This window comes from Lissotriton helveticus, chromosome 4_1 (genome assembly GCF_964261635.1).
Source record: "Lissotriton helveticus chromosome 4_1, aLisHel1.1, whole genome shotgun sequence".
NCBI classification, from domain to species: Eukaryota; Metazoa; Chordata; class Amphibia; order Caudata; family Salamandridae; genus Lissotriton; species Lissotriton helveticus.
In genome coordinates, this window is record NC_136063.1 from 1,253,618,888 (window position 1) to 1,253,645,395 (window position 26,508).

At 50.3% G+C, this 26,508-nt stretch overlaps 1 protein-coding gene across 10 annotated transcripts in view; it reads left to right on the plus strand.

Annotated features, from left to right (window-relative positions):
* The window catches only part of C4_1H18orf63 (chromosome 4_1 C18orf63 homolog), a 1,754,940-nt gene that overhangs the window by 315,702 nt on the left and 1,412,730 nt on the right, over positions 1–26,508 (plus strand). Inside the window, exon 1 of one of the 10 annotated variants that reach the window (XM_078687815.1) lies at positions 15,343–15,913. The exons of the other annotated variants lie outside the window; for them this stretch is intronic. The gene's annotated coding sequence lies outside the window, so the exon portion shown is untranslated. Of the gene's footprint in view, positions 1–15,342; positions 15,914–26,508 lie in introns of those variants that run through there. 10 annotated transcript variants of the gene reach the window in all.

Here is a 26,508-nt window from a genome sequence, read left to right on the forward strand (position 1 = left end):
GGGAAGTCATCAACAAATCTGCCATTTAGCACCCTTAGGCCGATGTTCTCCAGGTCTTCTAGCAGCTCTGAGGCTTAGATATTCTTCCGTGGGCGCTATGTGATTGAGTTAGAATGTTCCAATAAAAAGACAGGGCTTGAATGTCTTCATTTAAGGTGATACCTAATATATGTTGATTAAAGTCACCTGACAAGATAAAGTTTACAGTAGTGTGTGTACTCGTCAATTGATAAAGGTGTTTAAGCAGTGTTTTTGAGTCCTGTTTTTTCTGTTTCGGATTTATGTATATGTTAATTATCAGTACCTCCTTCTTTTTTCCGCTAAGATTTAATTGAACTTACAAATGGGGGTGGGGTCGCACACTACTCACACACCGGCGGTGTCGCCCCTAAGGACTCTGGTCAATGTAGTAAAGTATTCGCGATGCATCATCTTTCGATCTTCTGCTATCTTCGCTGTCTTTGCCATCCCTGGACACGTGTTTCGGGGTATCACCCCTCGTCAGCAGGGATAGGCCGTGTACTGGGGTTGCCGATGGCTGCCAATATCTGCCAGGTATAGTACCACTCAGGCGCGTAGGTGCGGGATCCCAGGCTCGTCAGCCCACTGCTCACGGGAGCTTTAAAGTTACAAATGGGGGTGGGGTCGCACACTACTCACACACCGGCGTGTCGCCCCTAAGGACTCTGGTCAATGTAGTAAAGTGTTCGCGATGCATCATCTTTCGATCTTCTGCTATCTTCGCTGTCTTCGCCATCCCTGTGTCAGGCTCCATCTCCTATACTCCTCCGGGCCGTGAAGAAAGTCCTATACCCTCACCCACACGACGACCCTGAAGCCTGGGAATGAAACACAGACCCCAGAAAAGTCCCGTGAGCGCGGGAAAGGAAGGGAACAGCAGGGAAGGAGATCTGAAACGACAAAGACAGATGATTTAGAACAACCCCCCCCTTTTTGTCTCTAAGAGGAGAAACTTAACTCTATTCCTCTATGCTCGTATGAGTGCATTTATATCCCCCTACCTGAAAAGGAAAAGTATAAGGTCTTTAAATACAGGAGCACAGGCACAGGGGTATACCAGGGGCTGTCACCAGCTAGAAGAAAACAAGGAACAACACACCATGAACCTCTACCTCGTTTTTTGAGAGAGATGTAGGCACTGATAAACATAGCTTACATACCACAATATTTCTGTGTGCTAATCTTGGTCACATGCTCCCTCTGATCAAGTACCCCCTGTTGAGTCTCTCCTAAACTGAAGGAAATAATGTAATAACTTTGTGCAAGTAAATCATATGAAAATACGTGAGGTTAATTCACCATACCACAGCTTCTTCCATAAACAAAAGAATAAAGTTCACAATTGTAAACATGTTATAGTCTTTATACTTCTTGAAGTAACCTGCGAGAAACTCGCCCGGCGATTTGAGCCCAAACCACCAATGGAATCCAACAGGCGAATGAAGTGAGACTATAAATAATAAGACTAATCAACAGTCCATATCCCAATGTTGTTTGGCCTGGAAATAGCGTTTTCCTCCTGCAATGAGAAAGCGAGCCTTTCTCTTCCAACAGGGGAAAACAAACGATAACGATGCAGAGCAGGGAATCCAAACAGACCGAAAGTCTACACGCAGCCGCGTGTACTCTGAAAGCAGGAAATTTGACACGCACTCGGTCCACTCCGAGAGCGCGTGCCAACAAGAAAACAGTGTTTGTACTCACGACTTCTCCTGCTAAGCCTCGTCTTACCGACCATACCAAATCACACAGCAAGAATTATCGGCACCGTCTTTCCTATGCCGCCGGTATTTAGTTCCTGCATCAGCGGAGCTCACGTCACCACGCAGCGCTACCGCTAAGGTTCTTGGGTAACGTAGTCTTTGGGTTTTGTGGGCTATATATACCACGCATCTCGCGGACAGCGGCACCACATAGCGCCAATGCTGACACACTGGACACGTGTTTCGGGGTATCACCCCTCGTCAGCAGGGATAGGCCGTGTACTGGGGTTGCCGATGGCTGCCAATATCTGCCAGGTATAGTACCACTCAGGCGCGTAGGTGCAGGATCCCAGGCTCGTCAGCCCACTGCTCACGGGAGCTTTAAAGTTACAAATGGGGGTGGGGTCGCACACTACTCACACACCGGCGGTGTCGCCCCTAAGGACTCTGGTCAATGTAGTAAAGTGTTCGCGATGCATCATCTTTCGATCTTCTGCTATCTTCGCTATCCCTGTGTCAGGCTCCATCTCCTATACTCCTCGGGGCCGTGAAGAAAGTCCTATACCCTCACCCACACGACGACCCTGAAGCCTGGGAATGAAACACAGACCCCAGAAAAGTCCTGTGAGCGCGGGAAAGGAAGGGAACAGCAGGGAAGGAGATCTGAAACGACAAAGACAGATGATTTAGAACAACCCCCCCCTTTTTGTCTCTACGAGGAGAAACTTAACTCTATTCCTCTATGCTCGTATGAGTGCATTTATATCCCCCTACCTGAAAAGGAAAAGTATAAGGTCTTTAAATACAGGAGCACAGGCACAGGGGTATACCAGGGGCTGTCACCAGCTAGAAGAAAACAAGGAACAACACACCATGAACCTCTACCTCGTTTTTTGAGAGAGATGTAGGCACTGATAAACATAGCTTACATACCACAATATTTCTGTGTGCTAATCTTGGTCACATGCTCCCTCTGATCAAGTACCCCCTGTTGAGTCTCTCCTAAACTGAAGGAAATAATATAATAACTTTGTGCAAGTAAATCATATGAAAATACGTGAGGTTAATTCACCATACCACAGCTTCTTCCATAAACAAAAGAATAAAGTTCACAATTGTAAACATGTTATAGTCTTTATACTTCTTGAAGTAACCTGCGAGAAACTCGCCCGGCGATTTGAGCCCAAACCACCAATGGAATCCAACAGGCGAATGAAGTGAGACTATAAATAATAAGACTAATCAACAGTCCATATCCCAATGTTGTTTGGCCAGGAAATAGCGTTTTCCTCCTGCAATGAGAAAGCGAGCCTTTCTCTTCCAACAGGGGAAAACAAACGATAACGATGCAGAGCAGGGAATCCAAACAGACCGAAAGTCTACACGCAGCCGCGTGTACTCTGAAAGCAGGAAATTTGACACGCACTCGGTCCACTCCGAGAGCGCGTGCCAACAAGAAAACAGTGTTTGTACTCACGACTTCTCCTGCTAAGCCTCGTCTTACCGACCATACCAAATCACACAGCAAGAATTATCGGCACCGTCTTTCCTATGCCGCCGGTATTTAGTTCCTGCATCAGCAGGAGCTCACGTCACCACGCAGCGCTACCGCTAAGGTTCTTGGGTAACGTAGTCTTTGGGTTTTGTGGGCTATATATACCACGCATCTCGCGGACAGCGGCACCACATAGCGCCAATCCTGACACCCTGGACACGTGTTTCGGGGTATCACCCCTCGTCAGCAGGGATAGGCCGTGTACTGGGGTTGCCGATGGCTGCCAATATCTGCCAGGTATAGTACCACTCAGGCGCGTAGGTGCAGGATCCCAGGCTCGTCAGCCCACTGCTCACGGGAGCTTTAAAGTTACAAATGGGGGTGGGGTCGCACACTACTCACACACCGGCGGTGTCGCCCCTAAGGACTCTGGTCAATGTAGTAAAGTGTTCGCGATGCATCATCTTTCGATCTTCTGCTATATTCACTGTCTTCGCCATCCCTGGACACGTGTTTCGGGGTATCACCCCTCGTCAGCAGGGATAGGCCGTGTACTGGGGTTCCCAATGGCTGCCAATATCTGCCAGGTATAGTACCACTCAGGCGCGTAGGTGCGGGATCCCAGGCTCGTCAGCCGACTGCTCACGGGACCTTTAAAGTTACAAATGGGGGTGGGGTCGCACACTACTCACACACCGGCGGTGTCGCCCCTAAGGACTCTGGTCAATGTAGTAAAGTGTTTGCGATGCATCATCTTTCGATCTTCTGCTATCTTCGCTGTCTTTGCCATCCCTGGACACGTGTTTCGGGGTATCACCCCTCGTCAGCAGGGATAGGCCGTGTACTGGGGTTGCCGATGGCTGCCAATATCTGCCAGGTATAGTACCACTCAGGCGCGTAGGTGCGGGATCCCAGGCTCGTCAGCCCACTGCTCACGGGAGCTTTAAAGTTACAAATGGGGGTGGGGTCGCACACTACTCACACACCGGCGGTGTCGCCCCTAAGGACTCTGGTCAATGTAGTAAAGTGTTCGCGATGCATCATCTTTCGATCTTCTGCTATCTTCGCTGTCTTCGCCATCCCTGTGTCAGGCTCCATCTCCTATACTCCTCGGGGCCGTGAAGAAAGTCCTATACCCTCACCCACACGACGACCCTGAAGCCTGGGAATGAAACACAGACCCCAGAAAAGTCCCGTGAGCGCGGGAAAGGAAGGGAACAGCAGGGAAGGAGATCTGAAACGACAAAGACAGATGATTTAGAACAACCCCCCTCTTTTTGTCTCTACGAGGAGAAACTTAACTCTATTCCTCTATGCTCGTATGAGTGCATTTATATCCCCCTACCTGAAAAGGAAAAGTATACGGTCTTTAAATACAGGAGCACAGGCACAGGGGTATACCAGGGGCTGTCACCAGCTAGAAGAAAACAAGGAACAACACACCATGAACCTCTACCTCGTTTTTTGAGAGAGATGTAGGCACTGATAAACATAGCTTACATACCACAATATTTCTGTGTGCTAATCTTGGTCACATGCTCCCTCTGATCAAGTACCCCCTGTTGAGTCTCTCCTAAACTGAAGGAAATAATGTAATAACTTTGTGCAAGTAAATCATATGAAAATACGTGAGGTTAATTCACCATACCACAGCTTCTTCCATAAACAAAAGAATAAAGTTCACAATTGTAAACATGTTATAGTCTTTATACTTCTTGAAGTAACCTGCGAGAAACTCGCCCGGCGATTTGAGCCCAAACCACCAATGGAATCCAACAGGCGAATGAAGTGAGACTATAAATAATAAGACTAATCAACAGTCCATATCCCAATGTTGTTTGGCCTGGAAATAGCGTTTTCCTCCTGCAATGAGAAAGCGAGCCTTTCTCTTCCAACAGGGGAAAACAAACGATAACGATGCAGAGCAGGGAATCCAAACAGACCGAAAGTCTACACGCAGCCGCGTGTACTCTGAAAGCAGGAAATTTGACACGCACTCGGTCCACTCCGAGAGCGCGTGCCAACAAGAAAACAGTGTTTGTACTCACGACTTCTCCTGCTAAGCCTCGTCTTACCGACCATACCAAATCACACAGCAAGAATTATCGGCACCGTCTTTCCTATGCCGCCGGTATTTAGTTCCTGCATCAGCGGAGCTCACGTCACCACGCAGCGCTACCGCTAAGGTTCTTGGGTAACGTAGTCTTTGGGTTTTGTGGGCTATATATACCACGCATCTCGCGGACAGCGGCACCACATAGCGCCAATGCTGACACACTGGACACGTGTTTCGGGGTATCACCCCTCGTCAGCAGGGATAGGCCGTGTACTGGGGTTGCCGATGGCTGCCAATATCTGCCAGGTATAGTACCACTCAGGCACGTAGGTGCAGGATCCCAGGCTCGTCAGCCCACTGCTCACGGGAGCTTTAAAGTTACAAATGGGGGTGGGGTCGCACACTACTCACACACCGGCGGTGTCGCCCCTAAGGACTCTGGTCAATGTAGTAAAGTGTTCGCGATGCATCATCTTTCGATCTTCTGCTATCTTCGCTATCCCTGTGTCAGGCTCCATCTCCTATACTCCTCGGGGCCGTGAAGAAAGTCCTATACCCTCACCCACACGACGACCCTGAAGCCTGGGAATGAAACACAGACCCCAGAAAAGTCCTGTGAGCGCGGGAAAGGAAGGGAACAGCAGGGAAGGAGATCTGAAACGACAAAGACAGATGATTTAGAACAACCCCCCCCTTTTTGTCTCTACGAGGAGAAACTTAACTCTATTCCTCTATGCTCGTATGAGTGCATTTATATCCCCCTACCTGAAAAGGAAAAGTATAAGGTCTTTAAATACAGGAGCACAGGCACAGGGGTATACCAGGGGCTGTCACCAGCTAGAAGAAAACAAGGAACAACACACCATGAACCTCTACCTCGTTTTTTGAGAGAGATGTAGGCACTGATAAACATAGCTTACATACCACAATATTTCTGTGTGCTAATCTTGGTCACATGCTCCCTCTGATCAAGTACCCCCTGTTGAGTCTCTCCTAAACTGAAGGAAATAATGTAATAACTTTGTGCAAGTAAATCATATGAAAATACGTGAGGTTGATTCACCATACCACATCTTCTTCCATAAACAAAAGAATAAAGTTCACAATTGTAAACATGTTATAGTCTTTATACTTCTTGAAGTAACCTGCGAGAAACTCGCCCGGCGATTTGAGCCCAAACCACCAATGGAATCCAACAGGCGAATGAAGTGAGACTATAAATAATAAGACTAATCAACAGTCCATATCCCAATGTTGTTTGGCCAGGAAATAGCGTTTTCCTCCTGCAATGAGAAAGCGAGCCTTTCTCTTCCAACAGGGGAAAACAAACGATAACGATGCAGAGCAGGGAATCCAAACAGACCGAAAGTCTACACGCAGCCGCGTGTACTCTGAAAGCAGGAAATTTGACACGCACTCGGTCCACTCCGAGAGCGCGTGCCAACAAGAAAACAGTGTTTGTACTCACGACTTCTCCTGCTAAGCCTCGTCTTACCGACCATACCAAATCACACAGCAAGAATTATCGGCACCGTCTTTCCTATGCCGCCGGTATTTAGTTCCTGCATCAGCAGGAGCTCACGTCACCACGCAGCGCTACCGCTAAGGTTCTTGGGTAACGTAGTCTTTGGGTTTTGTGGGCTATATATACCACGCATCTCGCGGACAGCGGCACCACATAGCGCCAATCCTGACACCCTGGACACGTGTTTCGGGGTATCACCCCTCGTCAGCAGGGATAGGCCGTGTACTGGGGTTGCCGATGGCTGCCAATATCTGCCAGGTATAGTACCACTCAGGCGCGTAGGTGCAGGATCCCAGGCTCGTCAGCCCACTGCTCACGGGAGCTTTAAAGTTACAAATGGGGGTGGGGTCGCACACTACTCACACACCGGCGGTGTCGCCCCTAAGGACTCTGGTCAATGTAGTAAAGTGTTCGCGATGCATCATCTTTCGATCTTCTGCTATATTCGCTGTCTTCGCCATCCCTGGACACGTGTTTCGGGGTATCACCCCTCGTCAGCAGGGATAGGCCGTGTACTGGGGTTCCCAATGGCTGCCAATATCTGCCAGGTATAGTACCACTCAGGCGCGTAGGTGCGGGATCCCAGGCTCGTCAGCCGACTGCTCACGGGACCTTTAAAGTTACAAATGGGGGTGGGGTCGCACACTACTCACACACCGGCGGTGTCGCCCCTAAGGACTCTGGTCAATGTAGTAAAGTGTTTGCGATGCATCATCTTTCGATCTTCTGCTATCTTCGCTGTCTTCGCCATCCCTGGACACGTGTTTCGGGGTATCACCCCTCGTCAGCAGGGATAGGCCGTGTACTGGGGTTGCCGATGGCTGCCAATATCTGCCAGGTATAGTACCACTCAGGCGCGTAGGTGCGGGATCCCAGGCTCGTGTCCAGGGATGGCGAAGACAGCGAAGATAGCAGAAGATCGAAAGATGATGCATCGCGAACACTTTATTACATTGACCAGAGTCCTTAGGGGCGACAACGCCGGTGTGTGAGTAGTGTGCGACCCCACCCACATTTGTAACTTTAAACCTCCCGTGATTAGTGGGCTGACGAGCCTGGGATCCCGCACCTACGCGCCTGAGTGGTACTATACCTGGCAGATATTGGCAGCCATCGGCAACCCCAGTACACAGCCTATCCCTGCTGACGAGGGGTGATACCCCGAAACACGTGTCCAGGGATGGCGAAGACAGCGAAGATAGCAGAAGATCGAAAGATGATGCATCGCGAACACTTTATTACATTGACCAGAGTCCTTAGGGGCGACACCGCCGGTGTGTGAGTAGTGTGCGACCCCACCCCCATTTGTAACTTTAAAGCTCCCGTGAGCAGTGGGCTGACGAGCCTGGGATCCCGCACCTACGCGCCTGAGTGGTACTATACCTGGCAGATATTGGCAGCTATCGGCAACCCCAGTACACAGCCTATCCCTGCTGACGAGGGGGATACCCCGACAACGTGTCCAGGGATGGCGAAGACAGCGAAGATAGCAGAAGATCGAAAGATGATGCATCGCGAACACTTTATTACATTGACCAGAGTCCTTAGGGGCGACACCGCCGGTGTGTGAGTAGTGTGCGACCCCACCCCCATTTGTAACTTTAAAGCTCCCGTGAGCAGTGGGCTGACGAGCCTGGGATCCCGCGCCTACACGCCTGAGTGGTACTATACCTGGCAGATATTGGCAGCCATCGGCAACCCCAGTACACAGCCTATCCCTGCTGACGAGGGGTGATACCCCGAAACACGTGTCCAGGGATGGCGAAGACAGCGAAGATAGCAGAAGATCGAAAGATGATGCATCGCGAACACTTTATTACATTGACCAGAGTCCTTAGGGGCGACACCGCCGGTGTGTGAGTAGTGTGCGACCCCACCCCCATTTGTAACTTTAAAGCTCCCGTGAGCAGTGGGCTGACGAGCCTGGGATCCCGCACCTACGCGCCTGAGTGGTACTATACCTGGCAGATATTGGCAGCCATCGGCAACCTCAGTACACAGCCTATCCCTGCTGACGAGTGGTGATACCCCGAAACACGTGTCCAAGGATGGTGAAGACAGCGAAGATAGCAGAAGATTGAAAGATGATGCATCGCAAACACTTTATTACATTGACCAGAGTCCTTAGGGGCGACACCGCCGGTGTGTGAGTAGTGTGCGACCCCACCCCCATTTGTAACTTTAAAGCTCCCGTGAGCAGTGGGCTGACGAGCCTGGGATCCCGCACCTACGCGCCTGAGTGGTACTATACCTGGCAGATATTGGCAGCCATCGGCAACCCCAGTACACAGCCTATCCCTGCTGACGAGGGGTGATACCCCGAAACACGTGTCCAGGGATGGCGAAGACAGCGAAGATAGCAGAAGATCGAAAGATGATGCATCGCGAACACTTTATTACATTGACCAGAGTCCTTAGGGGCGACACCGCCAGTGTGTGAGTAGTGTGCGACCCCACCCCCATTTGTAACTTTAAAGCTCCCGTGAGCAGTGGGCTGACGAGCCTGGGATCCCGCACCTACGCGCCTGAGTGGTACTATACCTGGAAGATATTGGCAGCCATCGGCAACCCCAGTACACAGCCTATCCCTGCTGACGAGGGTTGATACCCCGAAACACGTGTCCAGGGATGGCGAAGACAGCAAAGATAGCAGAAGATCGAAAGATGATGCATCGCGAACTCTTTATTACATTGACCAGAGTCCTTAGGGGCGACACCGCCGGTGTGTGAGTAGTGTGCGACCCCACCCCCATTTGTAACTTTAAAGCTCCCGTGAGCAGTGGGCTGACGAGCCTGGGATCCCGCACCTACGCGCCTGAGTGGTACTATACCTGGCAGATATTGGAAGCCATCGGCAACCCCAGTACACAGCCTATCCTTGCTGACGAGGGGTGATACCCCGAAACACGTGTCCAGGGATGGCGAAGATAGCAGAAGATCGAAAGATGATGCATCGCGAACACTTTTTTACATTGACCAGAGTCCTTAGGGGCGACACCGCCGGTGTGTGAGTAGTGTGCGACCCCACCCCCATTTGTAACTTTAAAGCTCCCGTGAGCAGTGGGCTGACGAGCCTGGGATCCCGCACCTACGCGCCTGAGTGGTACTATACCTGGCAGATATTGGCAGCCATCGGCAACCCCAGTACACAGCCTATCCCTGCTGACAAGGGGTGATACCCCGAAACACGTGTCCAGGGATGGCGAAGACAGCGAAGATAGCAGAAGATCGAAAGATGATGCATCGCAAACACTTTATTACATTGACCAGAGTCCTTAGGGGCGACACCGCCGGTGTGTGAGTAGTGTGCGACCCCACCCCCATTTGTAACTTTAAAGCTCCCGTGAGCAGTGGGCTGACGAGCCTGGGATCCCGCACCTACGCGCCTAAGTGGTACTATACCTGGCAGATATTGGCAGCCATCTGCAACCCCAGTACACAGCCTATCCCTGCTGACGAGGGGTGATACCCCGAAACACGTGTCCAGGGATGGCGAAGACAGCGAAGATAGCAGAAGATCGAAATATGATGCATCGCGAACACTTTATTACATTGACCAGAGTCCTTAGGGGCGACACCGCCGGTGTGTGAGTAGTGTGCGACCCCACCCCCATTTGTATCTTTAAAGCTCCCGTGAGCAGTGGGCTGACGAGCCTGGGATCCCGCACCTACGCGCCTGAGGGGTACTATACCTGGCAGATATTGGCAGCCATCGACAACCCCAGTACACAGCCTATCCCTGCTGACGAGTGGTGATACCCCGAAACACGTGTCCAAGGATGGTGAAGACAGCGAAGATAGCAGAAGATCGAAAGATGATGCATCGCAAACACTTTATTACATTGACCAGAGTCCTTAGGGGCGACACCGCCGGTGTGTGAGTAGTGTGCGACCCCACCCCCATTTGTAACTTTAAAGCTCCCGTGAGCAGTGGGCTGACGAGCCTGGGATCCCGCACCTACGCGCCTGAGTGGTACTATACCTGGCAGATATTGGCAGCCATCGGCAACCCCAGTACACAGCCTATCCCTGCTGACGAGGGGTGATACCCCGAAACACGTGTCCAGGGATGGCGAAGACAGCGAAGATAGCAGAAGATGGAAAGATGATGCATCGCGAACACTTTATTACATTGACCAGAGTCCTTAGGGGCGACACCGCCGGTGTGTGAGTAGTGTGCGACCCCACCCCCATTTGTAACTTTAAAGCTCCCGTGAGCAGTGGGCTGATGAGCCTGGGATCCCGCACCTACGCGCCTGAGTGGTACTATACCTGGCAGATATTGGCAGCCATCGGCAACCCCAGTACACAGCATATCCCTGCTGACGAAGGGTGATACCCCGAAACACGTGTACAGGGATGGCGAAGACAGCGAATATAGCAGAAGATCGAAAGATGATGCATCGCGAACACTTTATTACATTGACCAGAGTCCTTAGGGGTGACACCGCCGGTGTGTGAGTAGTGTGCGACCCCACCCCCATTTGTAACTTTAAAGCTCCCGTGAGCAGTGGGCTGACGAGCCTGGGATCCCGCACCTACGCGCCTGAGTGGTACTATACCTGGCAGATTATGGCAGCCATCGGCAACCCCAGTACACAGCCTATCCCTGCTGACGAGGGGTGATACCCCGAAACACGTGTCCAGGGATGGGGAAGACAGCGAAGATAGCAGAAGATCGAAAGATGATGCATCGCGAACACTTTATTACTTCGACCAGAGTCCTTAGGGGCGACACCGCCTGTGTGTGAGTAGTGTGCGACCCCACCCCCATTTGTAAGATTTAATTGAACCTTTGTGGTGTTTACAGCTGGGAGTAGAGGCGATAATTCCGGTGCGCTATGAATTTTTTTTTTTTTATATAAGTATCCAGGCCACCTGATAGACGGCCATAGTTGCTTTTCCTTAGGGCAGCAGTGTGGAAGCAAGTATATCCCTCTACTTGCAGAGGCTCCTCTTGCCATGTTTCCTGCAATAAAATGATGTTTAAGGGTTTCTAAGTAGTCAAGAAATTCAGCGTCTGTGGCCTTGTTATTATGCCCGTTGATATTCCATGAGCATATCCTCAGAGGTAATATACCTGAATTTCCACAATGCCTCATTGCATTTCTCTGTCACTGTGGGTGACCAAATGTATTAACCCCTTCGGGGCTAATGACGAGCTGGGCTCGTCATCGCGCTTACCTGTCCTGCGCGGATGACAAGGCCAGCTCGTCATCAGCCCCACCCTCGGGGGAAGCGCTGGCGCTCCCCCCGAGGCTCTCTGATCTTCGTTTTTGCAATGGGGGCGGCAGCGGAAGAGCTTCCGCTGCCGCCCCCGCCCCCCCCCCCCCCATGGTAATCCCTGATGACGTCAGCGCGCACAGCGCGCGCTGACATCATCAGGGATTCCCAGCGCTCGGGAAGCCATTTGCTTCCTGAGCGCCGGAGAACAAGGTAGGTGTTCTGGACTTCGGCGGGGGTTTGGGGCAGCGAAGAGGCATCAGGGGAGAGGAAAGAGATTTTCCTTTTCCCTGATGTCTCTTTGCAGGGCATTTCTGCCTCACGATCGCGCACAGCGTCGCGATTGTGCGGCGGAAATGCCCCCACTAGACACCAGGGATATACTTTTAGTTTTTAGGAAGTGACCCCTTGGGCAAGGGTCGCTTCCAGGCGGGCTGGCAATATGTTTTCGTTTTTCTGCCCCCCCTGGGGGGAAATCGGCCCGTTTTTTCAGCCGTTTTGCCCCCAGGGGGGGCAGAAATTCCCCACTAGCACCAGGGATATTGATTTTAGCCAAGATGGCGGCCATTGATTTTGTTTACGTTTTTCTGTCCCCCCTGGGGGCAAATCGGGCCTTTTTATTTTTGCCGTTTTGCCCCCAGGGGGGACAGAAAATGCCCACTAGACACCAGGGATGTAATTTTAGTTTTTAGGAAGCGACCCCTTGGGCAAGGGTCGCTTCCAGGCGGGGTCTGAGTATGTTTTCGTTTTTCTGCCCCCCCTGGGGGGAAATCGGCCCGTTTTTCGGCCGTTTTGCCCCCAGGGGGGGCAGAAATTACCCACTAGAACCAGGGATTTTTGTTGGGGCAATGTGTTTGTTTTGGGAAGCGACCCCTTGGGTAAGGGTCGCTTCCAGGTGGACATGATTTTGTTTTTGTTTTTCTGTCCACCCTGGGGGCAAATCGGCCTGTTTTTTTGCCGTTTTGCCCCCAGGGGGGGCGGAAAATGCCCACTAACACAAAGTTTTTAGGAAGCGACCCCTTGGGCATGTTTGCTGGTGGTGTGTGTGGGGAGTGGTACTTGGCTGGATGGTGTGCGTGGAGCGGTGCTTGGCTGGCGGTGTGTGTGGAGTGGTACTTGGCTGTCGGTGTGCGCTGAGTGGTGTTTGGCTGCCGGTGTGCGTGGAGGGGTACTTGGCTATCTATGCACGGAGTGGTGCTTGGCTGGCGGTGTGTGTGGAGTGGCGCTTGGCTGGTGGTGTGTGTAGAGTGGTACTTGGCTGTCTGTGCACGGAGTGGTGCTTGGCTGGCGGTGTGTGTGGAGTGGCGCTTGGCTGGTGGTGTGCGTGGAGTGCTACTTTGCTGTCTGTGCACGGAGTGCTGCTTGGCTGGCGGTGTGTGTGGAGTGGCGCTTGGCTGGTGGTGTGCGTGGAGTGCTACTTTGCTGTCTGTGCACGGAGTGCTGCTTGGCTGGCGGTGTGTGTGGAGTGGCGCTTGGCTGGTGGTGTGCGTGGAGTGCTACTTTGCTGTCTGTGCACGGAGTGCTGCTTGGCTGGCGGTGTGTGTGGAGTGGCGCTTGGCTGGTGGTGTGCGTGGAGTGCTACTTTGCTGTCTGTGCACGGAGTGCTGCTTGGCTGGCGGTGTGTGTGGAGTGGCGCTTGGCTGGTGGTGTGCGTGGAGTGCTACTTTGCTGTCTGTGCACGGAGTGCTGCTTGGCTGGCGGTGTGTGTTGAGTGGCGCTTGGCTGGTGGTGTGTGTGGAGTGCTACTTTGCTGTCTGTGCACGGAGTGCTGCTTGGCTGGCGGTGTGTGTGGAGTGGCGCTTGGCTGGTGGTGTGCGTGGAGTGCTACTTTGCTGTCTGTGCACGGAGTGCTGCTTGGCTGGCGGTGTGTGTGGAGTGGCGCTTGGCTGGTGGTGTGCGTGGAGTGCTACTTTGCTGTCTGTGCACGGAGTGCTGCTTGGCTGGCGGTGTGTGTGGAGTGGCGCTTGGCTGGTGGTGTGCGTGGAGTGCTACTTTGCTGTCTGCACGGAGTGCTGCTTGGCTGGCGGTGTGTGTGGAGTGCTGCTTGGCTGGCGGTGTGTGTGGAGTGGCGCTTGGCTGGTGGTGTGCGTGGAGTGCTACTTTGCTGTCTGTGCACGGAGTGCTGCTTGGCTGGCGGTGTGTGTGGAGTGGCGCTTGGCTGGTGGTGTGCGTGGAGTGCTACTTTGCTGTCTGTGCACGGAGTGCTGCTTGGCTGGCGGTGTGTGTGGAGTGGCGCTTGGCTAGTGGTGTGCGTGGAGTGCTACTTTGCTGTCTGTGCACGGAGTGCTGCTTGGCTGGAGGTGTGTGTTGAGTGGCGCTTGGCTGGTGGTGTGCGTGGAGTGCTACTTTGCTGTCTGTGCACGGAGTGCTGCTTGGCTGGAGGTGTGTGTTGAGTGGCGCTTGGCTGGTGGTGTGCGTGGAGTGCTACTTTGCTGTCTGTGCACGGAGTGCTGCTTGGCTGGCGGTGTGTGTGGAGTGGCGCTTGGCTGGTGGTGTGCGTGGAGTGCTACTTTGCTGTCTGCACGGAGTGCTGCTTGGCTGGCGGTGTGTGTGGAGTGCTGCTTGGCTGGCGGTGTGTGTGGAGTGGCGCTTGGCTGGTGGTGTGCGTGGAGTGCTACTTTGCTGTCTGTGCACGGAGTGCTGCTTGGCTGGCGGTGTGTGTGGAGTGGCGCTTGGCTGGTGGTGTGCGTGGAGTGCTACTTTGCTGTCTGTGCACGGAGTGCTGCTTGGCTGGCGGTGTGTGTGGAGTGGCGCTTGGCTGGTGGTGTGCGTGGAGTGCTACTTTGCTGTCTGTGCACGGAGTGCTGCTTGGCTGGAGGTGTGTGTTGAGTGGCGCTTGGCTGGTGGTGTGCGTGGAGTGCTACTTTGCTGTCTGTGCACGGAGTGCTGCTTGGCTGGCGGTGTGTGTGGAGTGGCGCTTGGCTGGTGGTGTGCTGGAGTGCTACTTTGCTGTCTGTGCACGGAGTGCTGCTTGGCTGGCGGTGTGTGTGGAGTGGTGTTTGGCTGGTGGTGTGTGGGGAGTGGTGTTTGGCTGGCGGTGTGTGGGGAGTGGTACTTGGCTGGATGGTGTGCGTGGAGTGGTACTTGGCTGTCGGTGTGCGCTGAGTGGGGTTTGGCTGGCGGTGTGCATGGTCTGGTGCTTGGATGGTGGTGTGGGTGGACTGGAACTCTGCTGGCGGTGTGTGAGTAGTTACTTTCTGTTGGTCACTACACACACTGCTAGTTGAGTGACACTCTACGCAGTCCATCATTTTCTGTAGTTGCTATGTCAGATATGTGGGCGTGTGAAAGTGACGGGCGGCTGGTGGTGTGAATGTTTTGTATGTGTCACACGTACAAAAGGTGTATGAATGTCCTTACTGCCCCTGTGTGATATGGGTACTGGTAGTAGCAAAAGACTGACTGGCACCAAAGTGGTCAGGCACTTTAAAAAAATTCAAAAAATTATCCAGTGTCTTGATGTTAAACCTCATCTAATCTCATTTGGTCTAAGCCCTAATTGATGGCCCATCTGGCCGAATTTTAATTTGGGGGGCAAATTTGTGTGTTGTTTTTTTAATTGTTATATTGTTTGTGAAATGTGGTAGTAATTTTTTTTTCTTCTCTATTTTTGTCTTGTTCCAGGCTTTTGCTGTTTGGATTGTTGTAGGTTGCGTGTCTGTTTGCAGCTTGTGTAGTTGCTTGTGCTTGGTAAGTGAATGTATTTTGTACTACTTCTCCTTGATGTTTGTCTTTTTGAAAAAGGTTGTACTTCTAGCAGTTTGTGTGGCTCTGTGTTTTTTTTTTCAGCATTAGTGTTTGATGTGCACTTTGTTTTCTAATGTCATTTCTTTTTTTCTTTCTAGTGGGATTTCATTTCTTTTCGCTGTGTCTCAACAGAGTAGGTGCTGGTGAGTGTAGCTATATTTTGTAAGAGTTAAATTGTTTTGGATTGTATTTATCTTTTAGTGAAAGCCTTACCTTGTTTACTTCTTACTTTGCACAGTGTAGGTTGTTGTTCACTTGTGTGTGCAGTCTTCTTGCTTTGTAAGGATAATGGCTAGTCGCAGGATTACTGCTCAGCAGGTTCTTGGTTTGCTTTTTGAGTCTTCCTCGGACCATGGTTCAGAGTCTGAGTCCGATTCGGACTCCCAGGAAGCGGCAGAAGATTCAGGCAGTGAGTTTTCTCTTCGCATGGAATCATCATCATCGGATGATGACTCTTCTTCTAGTGCTGATGAAGGGCCTATGGTACAGGAGGACATTGTGTTGCCGGTAGTGGGCCAAGAGGCACCTGTGCTGCTGCCTAGGGCCGCAAGGTTTCCTTTCTTTTTACGTCGGCAAGAGGCATGTGGGCTGGAGCCTGCACCCAAAAGGCTTCACATTGCTGTGGTGCGCAAAGGGGCATCTGGTGCTTTTCGTCTTCCTGCTGGTGTAGTGCAGCAAGAGGCATCTGGGGCTGTTAGGCTTCCCATTGGTGTAGAGCGGCAAGAGGCATCTGGGCCTGCTGGGTTTCCCGGTGGTGTAGTGCAGCAAGAAGCATCTCAGGCTGCTGGGCTTCCCGTTGGTGTAGTGCAGGAAGAGCCCTCTGGGGATGCTACGTCTTCTGTTGGTGTTGTGCAGCCAGAAGTATCTGTGGCTGTTAGGCTTCCCGTTGGAGAACAGCAGCAAGATGTTTCGGTGCTGCAGGCTGGGGTGGCTGCTCCCCCCGTTGATAGGGATGGCCTCTGGGTTCCCCCTGGCTTGGTGCAGCCGGCATTGCCAGAGTTCACTGGTGTTCCTGGGTGTAGAGTGAATACAGAGAATTTTCTGCCAATTAATTTTTTTCAGTTGTTTTTTGACGATGTGTTTTTGCAAGAGATTGTTGAGCAAACCAATTTATATGCAGAACAATATTTGAGGGCCAACAGTGCCAGCCTTAAGCCCTATTGTAGAGCAATCCGGTGGACTCCCACCAATGTTGAAGAGATGAAGAAGTTTCTGGGATTAACTTTTTTGATGGGCTTGATAAGGAAGTCATCAATTACTTCATATTGGTCCACTAGTCCCTTGATGGTAACAGCTATATTTCCAGCAGTCATAAGTCGTGATCGGTATACGCTTCTTCTTCGGATGATGCATTTTGCTGATAATAGTTTAGCGTTGTCACGCGATCACCCTGATTGTGACCGTTTGTTTAAAATTCGGCCTGTCCTTGATCACTTTGTTGATCGTTTTTCTGAGATTTTTGTCCCTGGTAAAGAAATTGCAGTGGATGAGTCTTTGGTGTTGTTCAAGGGCCGCTTGGTTTTTAGGCAATACATTCCTAGTAAGAGGTCACGCTATGGAATCAAACTGTATATGCTGTGTGACAGTGAGACTGGATATGTCTACAATTTCAGGGTGTACACTGGTAAGGAGTCCCGCATTAACCCTCCTGGTTGTCCTTCTACTTTTGGAGTAACTGAGAAAATTGTGTGGGAACTAGGTAGAGGATTATTTAACAAGGCCATCATTTATATGTAGATAACTTCTACACTGGTGTGCAGTTGTTCAAGGAGTTGGCCAAAGTGGGCACTGTTGCTTGTGGCACAATGCGCAGTAACCGTAAAGGTTTCCCAAAGGAACTTGTTTGCAAAAGGCTTGTGCGGGGACAGTCTACGGCATTGCGATGTGGGGAGCTTTTAGCTGTGAAGTATTCAGACAAGAGAGATGTGTACATGCTGACTACTATCCACGATGAAAGTACTGTACCTGTGCCTGTTTGGGGTCAGGGTGCTGAAGTGCGCAAACCTGTGTGCATTCTAGCTTACAATAAGTTCATGGGTGGTGTTGACAGAGTAGATCAGAGGTTGGAACCTTATGCTGCTCTTCGAAAGGCTTACGTTTGGTACAAGAAGTTGGCTATCCATCTGTTCCACTTGGCATCATTTAATGCTTTCGTTGTGTACCAGAAGTCTTGTCCTGGGACGAAGATGACTTTTCTTAAGTTTCAGGAGTCTATAATAGGCAGCCTTGTACTTGTGCAGCAGGCAAGTGTTCCTAGATTTGGAGTGGTGGAGGAAGTGGCTAGATTGCAAGATCGCCACTTTCCTGAATCTATTCCTTCCACTACTGCTAGAGACTTTCCGACTAGAAGATGCAGAGTCTGTTGGCGAAGAGGCGTGCGGAAGGAGTCTCGTATATACTGTCCTGACTGTCCTTCTAAGCCTGCATTGTGTATGTCAGCTTGTTTTAAATCGTACCACACGCAAAAGAACTATTGGGAGTTTGAATGAGCTGTAAAGTGAATTGCCTGGTCTGCATTCTGTAAAACATTTTTAGTTTGTTTCAAGGATTGGCATTAGTGCAAAGTTTTTATTTTAAGAATTTGTGTTACCTGATTTGTAGGTATTTCCATTTGTTTAGTGTTATTTTCAAAAAAAGAATTCTAAATGTGTTTGTGGTGTGTGCCGGCTGGTGCTTGGCTGGCGGTGTGTGTGGAGTTGCGCTTGGCTGGTGGTGTGCGTGGAGTGGTACTTGGCTGTCTGTGCACGGAGTGGTGTTTGGCTGATGGTGTGTGTGGAGTGGTGCTTGGCTGGCGGTGTGTGTGGAGTGGTGCTTGGCTGTCTGTGCACGGAGTGGTGCTTTGCTGGCGGTGTGTGTGGAGTGGCGCTTGGCTGGTGGTGTTCGTGGAGTGGTACTTGGCTGTCTGTGCATGGAGTGGTGTTTGGCTGATGGTGTGTGTGGAGTGGTGCTTGGCTGGCGGTGTGTGTGGAGTGGTGCTTGGCTGGTGGTGTGTGTGGAGTGGTGCTTGGCTGGCGGTGTGTGTGGAGTGGTGCTTGGCTGTCTGTGCACGGAGTGGTGCTTTGCTGGCGGTGTGTGTGGAGTGGCGCTTGGCTGGTGGTGTTCGTGGAGTGGTACTTGGCTGTCTGTGCATGGAGTGGTGCTTGGCTGGCGGTGTGTGTGGAGTGGTGCTTGGCTGGCGGTGTGTGTGGAGTGGTGCTTGGCTGGCGGTGTGTGTGGAGTGCTGCTTGGCTGGCGGTGTGTGTGGAGTGGTGCTTGGCTGGCAGTGTGTGTGGAATGGTGCTTGGCTGGCAGTGTGTGTGGAGTGGCGCTTGGCTGGTGGTGTTTGTGGAGTGGTACTTGGCTGGAGGGTGTGCGTGGAGCGGTGTTTAGCTGTCTGTGCACGGAGTGGTGCTTGGCTGGCGGTGTGTGAGTAGTTACTTTCTGTTGGTCACTGCACACACTGCTTGTTGAGTGACACTCCACGCAGTCCATCAATTTGTGTAGTTCCAGTGTCAGAAATGTGGGCGTGTGAAAGTGATGGGCCCTTGAATGGCGCTGTTTGCTGGTGTGAGTGTTGAAATGTGATGGGTCCGCGGCTGGCGTTGTGAATGTTTTGAATGTGTCACACGTACGAAAGGTGTATGAATGGCCTGTAAAGAGGTTGGTGCCTTGACGTGGCTTTACAGCTCACGAGCTGTGAGTCAGTGGTTCAGTTTATCATACTTGCAATTATACACAGTGTATTTCATTTTTGTGAAATTACTTGCGTATACAATTGTATGTACTGAATCATCACTCACCCTCGTGCCAAATCCAACCAGTATGTGTGTGTGCTTGCGGATTAGATGGGTGTGCAGTAATAATTGTTTTTTTTCTCTTTCTGCATTAGGGTGTACCTTGTCCCTTATTGTGATTGTTGTAATGTGTTGCTTTTATTCCAGATGGTGTCAGTGGTCTTGTTTGTATCAGGTATGAAAGGTGCGTGAATGGCCTGTAAAACAGTTGGTGCCTTGTCGTGGCTTTACAGCTCACGAGTTGCGAGTCACTGGTTCGGTTTTTATGCATTTATTTATTGACAGAGCATTTCATTTTTTTGAAATATCTTGTTAATAAAATTTTATATACTGAACCATCACTCGCCCTCGTGCCAAATCCAACCTGTATGTGTGTGTCTTTGAGGAATAGATAGCCGTGCTTGAATGTTTGACTTTTGAGTAACTCTGTTAAGGTGAGGTACCCTTTTACTCGGGAGAACAAGGGGAACGCTGGGTGGTAGGACATTTTTGCCGGCACGGCGATCCCACGGCAAAATGTTTGGAAAAGTGCTATTTTTACCTAATTAAGGTTTGCAAGGAGTTCTGGGTAGGAAAACATTGGGGGACCCACGCATGCCATACCTCCCTGGACTCCCCCGGGTGTCTACTTTTCAGAAATGTGTGGGTTTGGTAGGTTTCCCTAGATGGCTGTCTCGCACGGGGCCAGAAACCCAGGTAACCCCTCTTGCAAAAGCTGGAGAATTCATGTCCACCAGCTTTTGCAAGAGGGGTTACCCGGGTTTTTGGCCCCGTGCGAGACAGCCATCTAGGGAAACCTACCAAACCCACACATTTCTGAAAAGTAGACACCCGGGGGCTTCCAAGGAGGTATGGCTTGCGTGGATCCTCCAACGTTCCTTTACCCAGAATCCCTTGCAAACCTCATTTTTTGCTTGGAAAAAATCAGTTTTTTCACACGTTTTAGTGTGGGCAAGCGTGGCATCACTGGGCTCACACAAATTACCTCCCACCCAGCGTTCCCCAAGGTCTCCCGATAAAAATGGTACCTCACTTGCGTGGGTAGGCATAGCGGCTGCTTTAGGAAAAGGCCCAATTCATACTGTGGAGACGAAAACATTACCTTTAGCCAAATAATCTTATTTTTTGAGGGGGTCACCTGAGCTTTTGGCCCGGGGCTTGGCAGGCATCTTTGGAAACTACCAAACCCAAACAGTTCTGAGAACTAGACACCCGGGGGAGTCCAGGGTGGTATGGCATGCGTGGGTCCCCCAATGTTTTCCTACCCAGAAACCCCTGCAAACCTGAAATTTTGGTCCAAAAACCCACTTTTCCATACTTTTTTGGGTGGGATCTCGCTGCCGGAACAAATGTCCTACCACCCAGCGTTTCCCTTGTTCTCCCGAGTAAAATGATACCTCACTTGTGTGGGTGGGCCAAAGGCAAGTGACTTAGGCTGGGGTGCTTAATTTGTAAAACGTAAATATGAGTAAAAACTACTTTTTTCAAAATTCATTTTTGGGGTGTTCTGCTTTGGGGCACCCACACAAGTGAGGTATCCTTTTACTCGGGAGAACAAGGGGAACGCAGGGTGGTACGACTTTTTTGCCGGCACGGCGATCCCACGCCAAAAAGTTTGGAAAAGGGCAATTTTTACCTAATTTTAAGGTTTGCAGAGAGTTCTGGGTAGGAAAACATTGGGGGACCCATGCATGCCATACCTCCCTGGACTCCCCCAGGTGTCTAGTTTTCAGAACTGTTTGGGTTTGCTACTTTGCAAAGAATACCACCGAGCCCCGGGCCACAAATTCAGATCCCCCCCCAAAATCAAGGTAGTTTTGCGATAAGGTAATGTAAATTCACCACCGTACGATTTGAACCGTTTCCTGTTGCAGCCACTATGTCTACCCACGCAAGTGAGGTACCATTTTTTTCGGGAGACCTGGGGGCACGCTGGGTGGGTGGAAATTTGTTGATCCACGCAGATTCCAGAACTTTCCACCACAGAAATGTGAGGAAAATGTGTTTTTTTGGTCAAATTTTTATGTTTGTAAGGGATTCTGGGTAACAAAACCTGGAGGTAGGCAGACGAGTCACCCCATCCTGAATTGCCCGGGGTGTCTAGTTTTCAGAAATGTATAGGTTTGCTAGGTTTCCCTAGGTGCTGGCAGAGCTACGGCGCAAAAACAAAAGGTAGTCTTTTTGTCCGAATTGTGCAAAATTTCACTGGGAAATTGAGGTGCGACCATGCTGCGTTTTGCGCTGTTTCATGTCGCAGCCACTATGCCTACCCATGCAAGTGAGGTACCATTTTTTTCGGGAGACCTGGGGGCACGCTGGGTGGGTGGAAATTTGTTGATCCACGCAGATTCCAGAACTTTCCACCACAGAAATGTGAGGAAAATGTGTTTTTTTGGTCAAATTTTTATGTTTGTAAGGGATTCTGGGTAACAAAACCTGGGGGTAGGCAGACGAGTCACCCCATCCTGAATTGCCCTGGGTGTCTAGTTTTCAGAAATGTATAGGTTTGCTAGGTTTCCCTAGGTGCTGGCAGAGCTACGGCGCAAAAACAAAAGGTAGTCTTTTTGTCCGAATCGTGCAAAATTTCACTGGGAAATTGAGGTGCGACCATGCTGCGTTTTGCGCTGTTTCATGTCGCAGCCACTATGCCTACCCACGCAAGTGAGGTACCATTTTTTTCGGGAGACCTGGGGGCACGCTGGGTGGGTGGAAATTTGTTGATCCACGCAGATTCCAGAACTTTCCACCACAGAAATGTGAGGAAAATGTGTTTTTTTGGTCAAATTTTTATGTTTGTAAGGGATTCTGGGTAACAAAACCTGGGGGTAGGCAGACGAGTCACCCCATCCTGAATTGCCCGGGGTGTCTAGTTTTCAGAAATGTATAGGTTTGCTAGGTTTCCCTAGGTGCTGGCAGAGCTACGGCGCAAAAACAAAAGGTAGTCTTTTTGTCCGAATCGTGCAAAATTTCACTGGGAAATTGAGGTGCGACCATGCTGCGTTTTGCGCTGTTTCATGTCGCAGCCACTATGCCTACCCATGCAAGTGAGGTACCATTTTTTTCGGGAGACCTGGGGGCACGCTGGGTGGGTGGAAATTTGTTGATCCACGCAGATTCCAGAACTTTCCACCACAGAAATGTGAGGAAAATGTGTTTTTTTGGTCAAATTTTTATGTTTGTAAGGGATTCTGGGTAACAAAACCTGGGGGTAGGCAGACGAGTCACCCCATCCTGAATTTTCCGGGGTGTCTAGTTTTCAGAAATGTATAGGTTTGCTAGGTTTCCCTAGGTGCTGGCAGAGCTACGGCGCAAAAACAAAAGGTAGTCTTTTTGTCCGAATCGTGCAAAATTTCACTGGGAAATTGAGGTGCGACCATGCTGCGTTTTGCGCTGTTTCATGTCGCAGCCACTATGCCTACCCATGCAAGTGAGGTACCATTTTTTTCGGGAGACCTGGGGGCATGCTGGGTGGGTGGAAATTTGTTGATCCACGCAGATTCCAGAACTTTCCACCACAGAAATGTGAGGAAAATGTGTTTTTTTGGTCAAATTTTTATGTTTGTAAGGGATTCTGGGTAACAAAACCTGGGGGTAGGCAGACGAGTCACCCCATCCTGAATTGCCCTGGGTGTCTAGTTTTCAGAAATGTATAGGTTTGCTAGGTTTTCCTAGGTGCTGGCAGAGCTACGGCGCAAAAACAAAAGGTAGTCTTTTTGTCCGAATCGTGCAAAATTTCACTGGGAAATTGAGGTGCGACCATGCTGCGTTTTGCGCTGTTTCATGTCGCAGCCACTATGCCTACCCACGCAAGTGAGGTACCATTTGTTTCGGGAGACCTGGGGGCACGCTGGGTGGGTGGAAATTTGTTGATCCACGCAGATTCCAGAACTTTCCACCACAGAAATGTGAGGAAAATGTGTTTTTTTGGTCAAATTTTTATGTTTGTAAGGGATTCTGGGTAACAAAACCTGGGGGTAGGCAGACGAGTCACCCCATCCTGAATTGCCCGGGGTGTCTAGTTTTCAGAAATGTATAGGTTTGCTAGGTTTCCCTAGGTGCTGGCAGAGCTACGGCGCAAAAACAAAAGGTAGTCTTTTTGTCCGAATCGTGCAAAATTTCACTGGGAAATTGAGGTGCGACCATGCTGCGTTTTGCGCTGTTTCATGTCGCAGCCACTATGCCTACCCATGCAAGTGAGGTACCATTTTTTTCGGGAGACCTGGGGGCACGCTGGGTGGGTGGAAATTTGTTGATCCACGCAGATTCCAGAACTTTCCACCACAGAAATGTGAGGAAAATGTGTTTTTTTGGTCACATTTTTATGTTTGTAAGGGATTCTGGGTAACAAAACCTGGGGGTAGGCAGACGAGTCACCCCATCCTGAATTGCCCGGGGTGTCTAGTTTTCAGAAATGTATAGGTTTGCTAGGTTTCCCTAGGTGCTGGCAGAGCTACGGCGCAAAAACAAAAGGTAGTCTTTTTGTCCGAATCGTGCAAAATTTCACTGGGAAATTGAGGTGCGACCATGCTGCGTTTTGCGCTGTTTCATGTCGCAGCCACTATGCCTACCCATGCAAGTGAGGTACCATTTTTTTCGGGAGACCTGGGGGCACGCTGGGTGGGTGGAAATTTGTTGATCCACGCAGATTCCAGAACTTTCCACCACAGAAATGTGAGGAAAATGTGTTTTTTTTGTCAAATTTTTATGTTTGTAAGGGATTCTGGGTAACAAAACCTGGGGGTAGGCAGACGAGTCACCCCATCCTGAATTGCCCTGGGTGTCTAGTTTTCAGAAATGTATAGGTTTGCTAGGTTTCCCTAGGTGCTGGCAGAGCTACGGCGCAAAAACAAAAGGTAGTCTTTTTGTCCGAATCGTGCTAAATTTCACTGGGAAATTGAGGTGCGACCATGCTGCGTTTTGCGCTGTTTCATGTCGCAGCCACTATGCCTACCCATGCAAGTGAGGTACCATTTTTTTCGGGAGACCTGGGGGCACGCTGGGTGGGTGGAAATTTGTTGATCCACGCAGATTCCAGAACTTTCCACCACAGAAATGTGAGGAAAATGTGTTTTTTTGGTCAAATTTTTATGTTTGTAAGGGATTCTGGGTAACAAAACCTGGGGGTAGGCAGACGAGTCACCCCATCCTGAATTGCCCTGGGTGTCTAGTTTTCAGAAATGTATAGGTTTGCTAGGTTTCCCTAGGTGCTGGCAGAGCTACGGCGTAAAAACAAAAGGTAGTCTTTTTGTCCGAATCGTGCAAAATTTCACTGGGAAATTGAGGTGCGACCATGCTGCGTTTTGCGCTGTTTCATGTCGCAGCCACTATGCCTACCCACGCAAGTGAGGTACCATTCTTTTCGGGAGACCTGGGGGCACACTGGGTGCATGGAAATTTGTTGATCCACGCAGATTCCAGAACTTTCCACCACAGAAATGTGAGGAAAATGTGTTTTTTTGGTCAAATTTTTTTGTTTGAAAGGGATTCTGGGTAACAAAACCTGGGGGTAGGCAGACGAGTCACCCCATCCTAAATTGCCCTGGGTGTCTAGTTTTCAGAAATGTATAGGTTTGCTAGTTGTCCCTAGGTGCTGGCAGAGCTACGGCGTAAAAACAAAAGGTAGTCTTTTTGTCCGAATCGTGCTAAATTTCACTGGGAAATTGAGGTGCGACCATGCTGCGTTTTGCGCGGTTTCATGTCGCAGCCACTATGCCTACCCACGCAAGTGAGGTACCATTTTTTTCGGGAGACCTGGGGGCACGCTGGGTGGGTGGAAATTTGTTGATCCACGCAGATTCCAGAACTTTCCACCACAGAAATGTGAGGAAAATGTGTTTTTTGGGTCAAATTTTTATGTTTGTAAGGGATTCTGGGTAACAAAACCTGGGGGTAGGCAGACGAGTCACCCCATCCTGAATTGCCCTGGGTGTCTAGTTTTCAGAAATGTATAGGTTTGCTAGGTTTCCCTAGGTGCTGGCAGAGCTACGGCGCAAAAACAAAAGGTAGTCTTTTTGTCCGAATCGTGCAAAATTTCACTGGGAAATTGAGGTGCGACCATGCTGCGTTTTGCGCTGTTTCATGTCGCAGCCACTATGCCTACCCATGCAAGTGAGGTACCATTTTTTTCGGGAGACCTGGGGGCACGCTGGGTGGGTGGAAATTTGTTGATCCACGCAGATTCCAGAACTTTCCACCACAGAAATGTGAGGAAAATGTGTTTTTTTGGTCACATTTTTATGTTTGTAAGGGATTCTGGGTAACAAAACCTGGGGGTAGGCAGACGAGTCACCCCATCCTGAATTGCCCGGGGTGTCTAGTTTTCAGAAATGTATAGGTTTGCTAGGTTTCCCTAGGTGCTGGCAGAGCTACGGCGCAAAAACAAAAGGTAGTCTTTTTGTCCGAATCGTGCAAAATTTCACTGGGAAATTGAGGTGCGACCATGCTGCGTTTTGCGCTGTTTCATGTCGCAGCCACTATGCCTACCCATGCAAGTGAGGTACCATTTTTTTCGGGAGACCTGGGGGCACGCTGGGTGGGTGGAAATTTGTTGATCCACGCAGATTCCAGAACTTTCCACCACAGAAATGTGAGGAAAATGTGTTTTTTTGGTCAAATTTTTATGTTTGTAAGGGATTCTGGGTAACAAAACCTGGGGGTAGGCAGACGAGTCACCCCATCCTGAATTGCCCTGGGTGTCTAGTTTTCAGAAATGTATAGGTTTGCTAGGTTTCCCTAGGTGCTGGCAGAGCTACGGCGTAAAAACAAAAGGTAGTCTTTTTGTCCGAATCGTGCAAAATTTCACTGGGAAATTGAGGTGTGACCATGCTGCGTTTTGCGCTGTTTCATGTCGCAGCCACTATGCCTACCCACGCAAGTGAGGTACCATTTTTTTCGGGAGACCTGGGGGCACACTGGGTGCATGGAAATTTGTTGATCCACGCAGATTCCAGAACTTTCCACCACAG